The sequence below is a fragment of the Astyanax mexicanus genome, chromosome 10 (genome assembly GCF_023375975.1).
Source record: "Astyanax mexicanus isolate ESR-SI-001 chromosome 10, AstMex3_surface, whole genome shotgun sequence".
NCBI lineage: Eukaryota > Metazoa > Chordata > Actinopteri > Characiformes > Acestrorhamphidae > Astyanax > Astyanax mexicanus.
This window is the reverse complement of record NC_064417.1, coordinates 10,165,333-10,175,865: the sequence shown is the minus strand read 5'-3', so window position 1 is coordinate 10,175,865 and position 10,533 is coordinate 10,165,333.

The following is a 10,533-nucleotide window of genomic DNA, read 5'->3' as shown; positions in this document are numbered from 1 at the left end:
TCAGATGGAAAAAAAATATATTGTTTATGCCAGTAGTAGACAAACATGCACCAAATCAAAAAGTCCTCAGTTAAAAACACAAAGGCCCCATGGATCCAATGAAATAAGGCAATAAAGGAAGCTGTTAAGTATGGATGTACTACTCTTTGGAAGGAATGAGAAACTTAATATGAAAAAGAAAGGTATTTAATAAATAATATAAAAATAGGATTGGGGTTTCAATTAACAATGGAAAGAAACTATGGAAGACCAAAATAGTATATTGTGTAGAAAGGGAAACTTGGTGCCATTTTCTATTGTTGAGGGATAATTTATAACAAAACCTAAATCCAACCAATTATTCAATGATTATTTTATTAAAAAGACACAAATCATTCAAAGTTAGATGAGCAAACTAAATGGCAAACATGTCATGTAGAAGGATAAGGGAGTCAATCATGAAGATTAAAAACGGATATGTAAAAAATGATATGCTCATTTGCATTATACAAAATTAAAGAACATTTGGAATAGAAATGTTTTAAATGGTCGTAAAACACATAACTAAACCAGTTTGCTATATTTTTAATTTAGGTTTAGAGAAGGGTGTAGAACCATCATTGTGGAAGGATGCAAAAGTGATTCCTGTACTTAAAGACAGCAAAGGTTCATTAAACGGACCCATTAGCAGACCTTAAAGTTTACAACTAGTCTTGGGCAAATTATTAGAGAAGGTCATAACATGCTAATGTTAGCTAGCAGGGAGCTCGCTGTGTGAGAAGGCTACTGAGTTAACATTAGCTAGCACGGAGCTAGCTGTGTGAGAAGGCTACTGATCTAATGTTAGCTAGCACGGAGCTAGCTCTATGAGAAGGCTACTGAGCTAACATTAGCTAGCATGGAGATAGCTGTGTGAAAAGGCTACTGAGCTAACATTAGCTAGCATGGAGATAGCTGTGTGCAAAGGCTACTGAGCAAACTTTTCCTAGTACCGAGTTAGCTGTGTGAGAAGTCTATTGAGCTTACCTAAGCTAGCACAGAGCAAGCTGTGTGAGAAGTCTATTGAGCTAATGTTAGCTAGTCTGGACCAAGCTGTGTGAAAGGCCTAATGTGCTAACTGTAGCTAGTACCTAGCTAGCTGTATGAGAAGGCTACTGAGCTAACTTTAGCTAGCACGAAGCTAGCTCTATGAGAAGGCTACTGAGCCAACATTAGCTAGCATGGAGATAGCTGTGTGAAAAGGCTACTCAGCTAACATTATCTAGCATGGAGCTAGCTGTGTGAAAAGGCTACTAGGCTAATGTTAGCTAGCCTAGACCTGGCTGTGTGAAAAGGCTACTGAGCTAACTTTTGCTGGTACAGAGCTAGCTGTGTGAGGAGGCTACTGAGCTAATTGTAGCTAGCATGGAGCTAGCTGTGTGAAAAGGCTACTCAGCTAACATTATCTAGCATGGAGCTAGCTGTGTGAAAAGGCTACTAGGCTAATGTTAGCTAGCCTAGACCTGGCTGTGTGAAAAGGCTACTGAGCTAACTTTTGCTGGTACAGAGCTAGCTGCGTGAGGAGGCTACTGAGCTAATTGTAGCTAGCATGGAGCTAGCTGTGTGAGACGGCTACTGAGCTAACTTTAGCTAGCATGGAGCTAGCTGTATGAGAAGGCTACTAAGCTAATGTTAGCTAGCCTGGACCTAGCTGTGTGAAAGGCTACTAAATATGGAACTAAATATTTGCATGTGTTTGAGTCTGAGTACAGTACTGAACATGCACATTAACTTAATGGGTATATCACAGCATGGGTAGGGAACAGCAGTGAGGTGAGGTCCTCACCAGAAAAACCCAGAGACTGCAAGAAGAAGAGAAAAAATACAATCTGAACATGAACATGACCACAAGATGTATGATTGTAGATATAATTACCTAAAATCAGGTTTTGCCTTATTATGCTTTTTTTATGATAATAAACTTATGACATGTTAACTTGGAATTAAACCGGAACCTGAACTTGAGAAGACATCAGCTTGTGGATGGTTTCATGTATTCTCATTTTGATGCGCAGCCTTGAAGCAGTTTTGTTGTGGCACAAAGCACAAATGGCTGTTGTACTTGCCCCAAAAGACTTGTTTTTCCTGTATAGCTTGGCATCTTGCATCTGGTAGCATCTTTTTTCATCATAATTTGGCACGTGGTCAGTCATGTTATACTGCTCTTCAGGTAGAGGCCTTACATCCTAAAATGATCTGCAAACTGGTCTCTCTGAGACATGCTGTGGTTCTGGAGACATATGGGGTCTTCAAGCAGGTCAACACCACCCATTGCTTCATTGTACAGCTTAACCACCTCTAAACAGGGAACCATCACAAATTGGGCCTTCTTCTAGTCCCACCGCTGCACTTCATCCATTCTGTCAACACCAACAAAGTTGGAGGCCAAGAAAACTGGTCTGTTGTCATACCATGTGACCAGTGCCACCTTACCATCAGAGCACACCATTTGTTTATTAACAGAAAGGTTCTCCTCTAGTGGAAGCCATACCTTGAAATACACATCATTGTTCTTAACTGGCTTCTCAAATCGTTAACCAAATGCAAATGTGACCGGAGCTGAAAGAATTCCAGCTTCCCAGTACATGGATTTTAAGGAGCCAAGTTCGGATAACTCTCAATTTACAAGACTTTCAAGAAAGTTTTCGGCTTGATACTCTACCTTTTAATAAAAAAAAAATCAGTGGCGGATGCTGGTCTTTCAAGGAGGGGAAGCTCTATTTCGGCCTACATCTTAACATATGTAGTTTTATTTATACGTAAATTCTACTCTTCCTGAGATGATTTTTTTGTAAACAAAAGGCATTATTTTCAAGTTTTCACTACACAACAAAAAGGTACCCATTCTTTACATTGAACAATTACATAAAAAAGATGCTATGACATGAATAAACATAAAATGATCAGTAAAAAAAAAACATTACGCAAAATCTTTAAAGTTGGTAAAGGAAAAAATGCAGGTAAATTTATTTCCTTTTTGGACAGTTTTAATTTTCTTAAATAATCCCTTTATTAATTTAAATTATTTAAATTATTTTTAATAATAACACAATACTTACTACTGGCCCCTGTTCATTTATGTCCTGAGATAGTTTCATCAAGAGGAATGGCCATCAGTACATTTTATTTGTTACAGCACTTCCAGTCAGCCAGCTCACTTTATCATACCAGAACAGCTGAAAATACCTGTTACTTTTCCCCACCTTTTACACCAAATTAATCTGAGCAGTTGATCTGCCCTGCTGTTTAACTGTTTTTAAGTTTTTCTTCGTAAGGAAGACTATCAAATGGATTTTTACACTAAAAGATCGCTGATTCGCACATTTCGCTGTCAATCAAAAAGGGCCTCCGCCTCAGACAGATCATCCAATCATCATGCAGAAGTTGAGTGTCCGCGCCGGCCAAGGCCAGCCCACTGCTCCGTAGACCCCCAGAGACGCTGAGCGTCCGATGGGCGGGACAAAGCCCAGCATTTATCCAATGACTCGTCTCGTTTGGCCGCGCGCTTTGCGCCACTATTGAAGTCTGTGCACTGTTTAAAGCAGCGCTGTGAAGCTGCGGGAATGAGTGAGAGGAAAGCCGCGGCGTTACCAGTGATAAGAAGCTGATTCTGAACTAAGTTCAGCGCGGTGTAGCGCATATTTAATCAGTGACTTGTACACACAATAGTATATATTTAATCACTTATTTTTTTACATTTTAGGGGAAGCTGAGCTTCCCTTGCAGTCTTAGAGCAATCGCCACTGGTACAAATGTATAAATCTATTAAACTTGCCCAAATCCCAATGTTCATTGCAATGGATATTAGACTTTGAAAAAATCATGTAAATTAATGAAATGTTTTCAACATAACTTCAAATATTGTCACTTGCAACAGTTACTGTAGTACAGTGTCCATTAGGGATTCCCAGTAGCCTTATGCTGTCCATACACAACACAACTTTGAAAAGACTTTAAAAAAACGCCTATGGGTAGGAATTACGGCTCTTTCTAGTGAGCCGGTTCTTCTGGCTCTGCTCACTAAGAAGAGCCAGCTCTTTCGGCTCTCAAGTCTTTGGTTGCTTAAATCAATGTATTAACAAATTATATGTAAAATAAATTACTAGTGTGAAAACATACATTATATGAAATATGTATTATTTATATGGCTTTATTTCTACAAAAATAAATTATGAAATACAAAAAAAAGGCTCATTTCAAGCAAACAAACCGGTCCAATGGGTATTTTATTTGTAAATTTGCAACTATATACAGTGAAACAAACAGCACTGTACAACATATACAAAGTGTCAACAAAATAAAAAATAAATGTGCAAATCAAAAAGAAATCAAGTATCTAGGTGATTTTTTTTACACTGTAAAACTGTAACTAATAAACAATGTTTATCCAGCGCTCAAAAAAAAGAGCACTCCCCTTACATTTTAAGCCCAAACCAAGTGACAAAAGCCAGGGATTGGATTGTTTGTGGAATAAACGAAGACAGAATACAGAGAAGCTTGCTGTCTGAGACAAACCTGACGTTCAACGAATCTGTAGAAGCAGCAAATAAGCATGCCCAAGAACACAGCTATGACATGTTACAGGCTTACACCTACGAAGACTGCAGGAGCTGTGTCAAGAAAAGCCAAGAGTGCTACAGATGTAAAGGGACTAACCACAAAGCTTCAGAATTCTGATTTAACAAGAGAAGTGCAGACATCCCAAGTTGCAAAAGTTGATTTCACTTTTGCATTTCTCACTTTACTTTTATTTTAATTATTTATTTATTTATTTTTTTAATGAAATTTAGAGTATTCAGAGGTGAAATGAGTTTTATATTTTTTCTTTTTGGAAGGCCCTGCCTCTTTTTTCCCTGCCTCCGCCATGTTCTGCTTTCTCTCACTCACTTAACAATTCCCGTCCGGGAGGGGGGAAAAACACTGCCCGCCCACACTAAAAACTGATTGGCTGTCTCACAGACTCTTTGCAGAGAACAGGCCAATCAGAACCCTCTCTGTTTTCTCTCTTTCTTTCTACACGTGATTAGAGAAAAAAAGTCTGTCGCCTGTGTGCGCGTTTGTGTGCAGTGCACTCTTGGGGCACTCGTTCTGAATTCCGGGAGATTATATGTGACTCGTGGGCATCAGGGAGCCACTACCGAAATGCGGGAGACTCCGGCAGCTTCAGGGAGACTTGGTTTGTCTGGAAGTGCCACTGTTGTGGAAAATTTCATCACAGTGCGGGGGCACTTTAAAAATAATCGCAAGAGAAATGAGGAGATAAAAAAGTTACCAGAGGGAACAGGAAGGGGTCATAGTTCTCGTCACTACTCTCACACTGTCACAAGAAACAGCAGTGATACCTCAGAAAAAAACTGTTGCACTGGCATGCATAACTCACACATTAAGTTGCATGAAGGAAAAACATCTGAAGAAAATTGCCCCATATACTGTGGACTTGGAAGTAAATGGGAAAAACATTCAGTTTAAAATTGACACAGGATGCAGCCTTACCTTAATAGATGAGGCAAGTTTCAATAAGACATTAAACATAGAAATTCCAAAACTGAGCCCTACCAAGGTCAAGTTGGAAACATACACAGGCCAAGCCATGTAGGTGATAGGTCAAGCATGGGTCTCAGAAAGCAGCCAATAGATACAGAAGACCCTACTGTACCTCTCAGTAGCAGGATATGGTCCGAACTTGCTAGGGAGGAGTTGGATAGAGGAGATTTGTCTACCCTGGAAGAGAGTTAAACAAATAAGAGAGATCCAAGTGAAGTCAGACTGACTCAGTATACAGCAAGTCTTAAAGAGGCACAAAGTGTTTTTTAAGGAAGAGCTAGGAATGCTGGTAGGTACCAAAGCTACCAAAGTTCTAAAGACCAAGAGCAGTTCCATATGCTGTGTGAGCTAAGGTAAATGCAGAGATTAATAGGCTTTTGAAGAAAGGAATCATTAAACCAGTGCAAAACTGGGCTGCTCCAATTGTGCCTCATTTGAAGAACCTGGAGTAAGTGCTAACTAGAATCGAAAAAGAGAGGACTGCCCTTAAGGAAAGACAAGTGGTCCTTCTTGCAGAAAGAAGTGCAGTACCTAGGCCACAGAATGGTTACACCCTTGTAGAGCAAAGTGCTATACTGTCCTCACTGTTGGCTTCCTTGCTTTCCCTACTGCAAAAGCATGTACAGTAGGGGTGGGGTAAAGCCCAAGAGAAAACCTTTTGTGAGTCCAAGTAGTTACTGGAATCAGTGGTACATTACTGCCCAAATCAAGATCCCATACTGGCATGTGATGCTTCAGCTTATGGAGTGGGAGCCGTGTTATCTCACCATATGCCAGATGGAAGTGAGAGTCCACTTGGATTTGTATAACATACTTTGTCTTCAGCTAAAAATAAATATTCGCAACTGGACAAGGGAGCATTACCCATCATCTTTGGAATAAAGAAGTGCCACAAGTATCTGTACGGTTGTACATTAGCTGTCTGCACTGACCACAAACCACACTAGTCACCTTATTTTGGGAGAAGAAGGCAATACCACAAATGGGCTCCCCAAGAGTTCAAAGGTGGGTGATATTGCTAGATACCAATGAATCAGATTGTGCATAGACCAGGGAAGTGTCATTCCAATGCAGATGCAGGCTACCTCTTCCTAAGATTCATGGAGAAGAGGAAGAAACAGAGCAAGTTCTGATGATGGATTGTGTGGATGCTGTTCCTGTAGATTCCAAATATATTAGGAGCTGGACAGCCAATGATTAATTGTTATTACAGGTACATGGATTTGTGCCAAGAGTATGGCCCACTGTAGTTGAACCACAGTTGAAGCCATACTTCCAAACACGATTGGAGTTATTTGCTCGTGATGGCTGTGTACTGAGGGGAGCATGAGTAGTAGTACCACAGCAAGGGAGAGAAATGCTGTTAACATTTTTGCATGAAAGGGTTAAAAAGTCTTACATGTGGTTGCCTGGAATGAACAAGGATGTAGAAAAGACCATGGTCTAGGATTCATCTAGACCAGGGGTGTTTAATTAGAATTCAGTACGGTCCAGTTAAAGAAAATTTTGTCAGTCCAAGGTCCGGACCGTTGCCAGTGTTGCAATGTTTATATGTATGAAACATTTGACCCGTGAGGTTGTTTGAACTATGATGAAAAAAATAATGGACAGATTTTTTGTACATTCCTCCACATCTCTCTCGTTTTTCTGGAACTCCCTATCTTTTTATAAAGGCGGATCTTCCCGGCCACATCCCAATTCACTAGCTGGGGCAGCGGTCTGCACAGATCTGATTGGCAGAGGGGAGCATTTGGTGGTCTTACACCACACGTGATTGATCTGTGCGTTTACTGCGCCGTTGAGATATTTTCAACTTTATGCAAATGAGAAGCAAGTTTCGCTGGGCGGTAGCCAATCAGCGCCACACGGACAGGGCTTCAGCACCACACACACCACAGGCTGAACTACAGAGTGAGAAAATGGAGGCGAGGCTGATTACAGCTTTTTCAGGCTTTTTTGTGCTTTAAGAGACACCCTTTGTAAGATAACAGAGACTGAGGAGCAGCTGGTCCTGAGCTGGATGTTTTAGTAGGGTTCACTGGCCGATAAAAAAAAAAACAGCGTCTCGTTCATACACAGCACTGAAATACAACTCTGCACATCCTTGCTGGTGGCAGATAAACTGCTTGCTCTTTCAGGAGACATGCCCCAAAGCGACGAGAGAAAGGCAGAGAAAGCGATTTGAAGCGATGCTGCATTGCTGCAATGTGTGAACAAAACCTTCTCTGTAGTTTATCGGTTTGGGTCTGGATTGGACAACGTCTGGATCTGGACCCAGATCGCGGTCCGCCTATTAGTGACCCCTGAACTAGACTATGCTATTTCTAGTCACCATGACATTCAAAATGGTTAGATACCTACCACTGAAATCATCAACTTCTCAGATCACCACTGGCATTAGGCATGTGAAGTCTGGCTCTTTACACCCTTCAACATATGGGTTGACTGAGAGAGCTTTGCAGACCTTGAAGGAGGGACTAAAGAAAGCAAAGGGACACATAATTGAGATAAAATTGTCTAGATTCTTGTTTAACTACCAGATAACTCCACACGCAACTACAGGGGTCTAACCAGCCGGACTAATGATGTCCCGAAGGTTGAGGTTTACCTTTGATTTGCTCATAACAGACCTGCAGACCAAGGTGAGTAGCAAACAACTAAAACAGAAGGAAAATCAAGATAGACAAACCAAACTGAGACATTTCACAAGTGGAGAAGAAGTTTTATCTCGGAATTATGGATAAGTGGATTCCAGCTCCTCCAACTTGTATTGCACCTAAAAGGGAATAACTACTGGCACACTGATTGGTTTATTTTATGTTATGTCCAAAACACACCCATGAATAATTAATAAGAATTAGTACACGTTATTTGTGCCTTTGGAGCTTTGGAGCAAGGTGTATTTTTGCAAATAAATGAAATAAGAGCTTCGCACATTGTTCAAATCAGTGCACAGCGAATCGCGTAGTGAATCGCAGGGCTGAAATCAGGAAATACAGGCACCTACCATTCAGAATCATAGTTAAAATCTTTTTAACTCTCTACTAACAAAAAAATAAATGTGTGGTTTGAATTGGCCTCAGTTGACTGTTATTTGGTTTTAAATAAAAAAAAGGGGATATTTAATACTTAATTCAGTAGATAGCACATTTTATCTGAACCCACCATTTTTTCTTGTGAGCAAAAGTGTGTATCTTTCTGGTATGTTCTGTTGTCTAGGTGTTTTCTAATAGATTTATTCAAAGAATAAATAGAATTGTCTATGTTCAGTTTCAGATTAGGGTTTTGCCTATGCAGACTGCCTTTGCTATGCAGACTGCATTTACAGTTATATGAGTAACCATTCTCTGCAATGGATTGACGGCCTGTCCAGGGTGTATAAGACCCTGACAAATAGAGTGGGTATTGGAAATGGATGGATAGATGGATGGAAGAATGGATGGATGAATGGAGGGAGAAACAAGCAACTGTAAAGCTGATAAAAGATGGAAAATCAACTAGAGCCATTGCTAAAATATTGGCCATGGCCAGTACAACTATTTGGAATGTCCTGAAGAAGAAAGTCATCACTGGTGTACTAAGTAACAGATGTCGAACAGGCGACCAAGGAAAGTAAGGAGTGAGGAGCGCTGTAAATTAAGACCCTAAAACTGGATGTGGCATCAGCTACAACCTCCAGAGGGCAGGACTGAAAGTATAACAATCTACTGTTCTCATAAGATTTTATGAAAAGAAGTACAGAGGCTTCACCAGAAAATGCAAACCACCATTAGCAATAAAAAAGGAAAGACACACAGAAATATTCCAAGAAGTACAAAGAGAAACCTTAGTCTGATTATGGACTGATAAGCCAAAAAAAATGAGTCTTTACCAATGTGACGCAAAGGCTAAAGCATCACAAAAGAAGAATGCAAAAGTTTAGTGGCTTGTGGCTTGATACAGTTATTGCAAGCAAATGATTTTTTAAATTAAATATAAAGTGTTATTCATTTTCAAGCCTACGATTATCTAGTTCAATATTTTTTCTCACAAGAAAAATGGATGGGTTTAGTTAAAATGTCTAGATGTAAATACCTAAAAAAATGGATAAAGGAAGTCTTACAGTTCCAGTTACATTTCCAGATATCAGATATCATTTATAGCATTGCTCCGGGTTATCATTATTAGCAACACCAGTGGATAACAATGCAGTATAGTATTTTTGTGCATCCAAACACCAGGGAAACATTATCACAAGTAAAGGTAACCGTATTTAAAAATATAAGTAAGAATATAAATACTGTTTTTATGACTGATATAGTGACACTCATAGATAGACATGCTAATAAACTTCATAACACTAATTACTTATTACTGGTAATGTCTATAATTAATTATAAGCTAAATTAAAGTTAATGTTATAGTTAATTTAAAATTAATTAATTAGTTAAATAAAAAATAAATAAAAATAAACAGTATAAAAATATAAAAATATATACTTTAAAGTGTGAAAATAAAATACTATACAGTAAACTATTATGTTCATTTCACTTTAAGACACCTTATCAGTATACTGGCAGTTTTAACAAATATTGAACTTATGGTTTGCAGGGAGTAAACTTAAAAGTGCATTTTAATGAACTTAAAATTTGTTCACTTTTAGTGTAGTGGCAGTACAAAATAAAACTGAAATGTATACTAATTATGCACTCAAATGTAGTACTCATGATTACATTTTTAGTATTATTTTATTTTATTATTTTATGTGTGTCAATTTAGTGTAGGAAGCATTGACACAGTACACTGACAAGTATCACAATATTGTATTGATATTGTATCGTATTAGCTTACTTACTACATAAGGTATACTTTGGGAAATATACTTGATTATTACTCACATTTACTTAAACAAAAAATTTAACTATGGTTTTTATAAGTGCATTATAGCTATTGGATTAAATGGAAATGTAAAGCATATTTTAATTAGTTCAG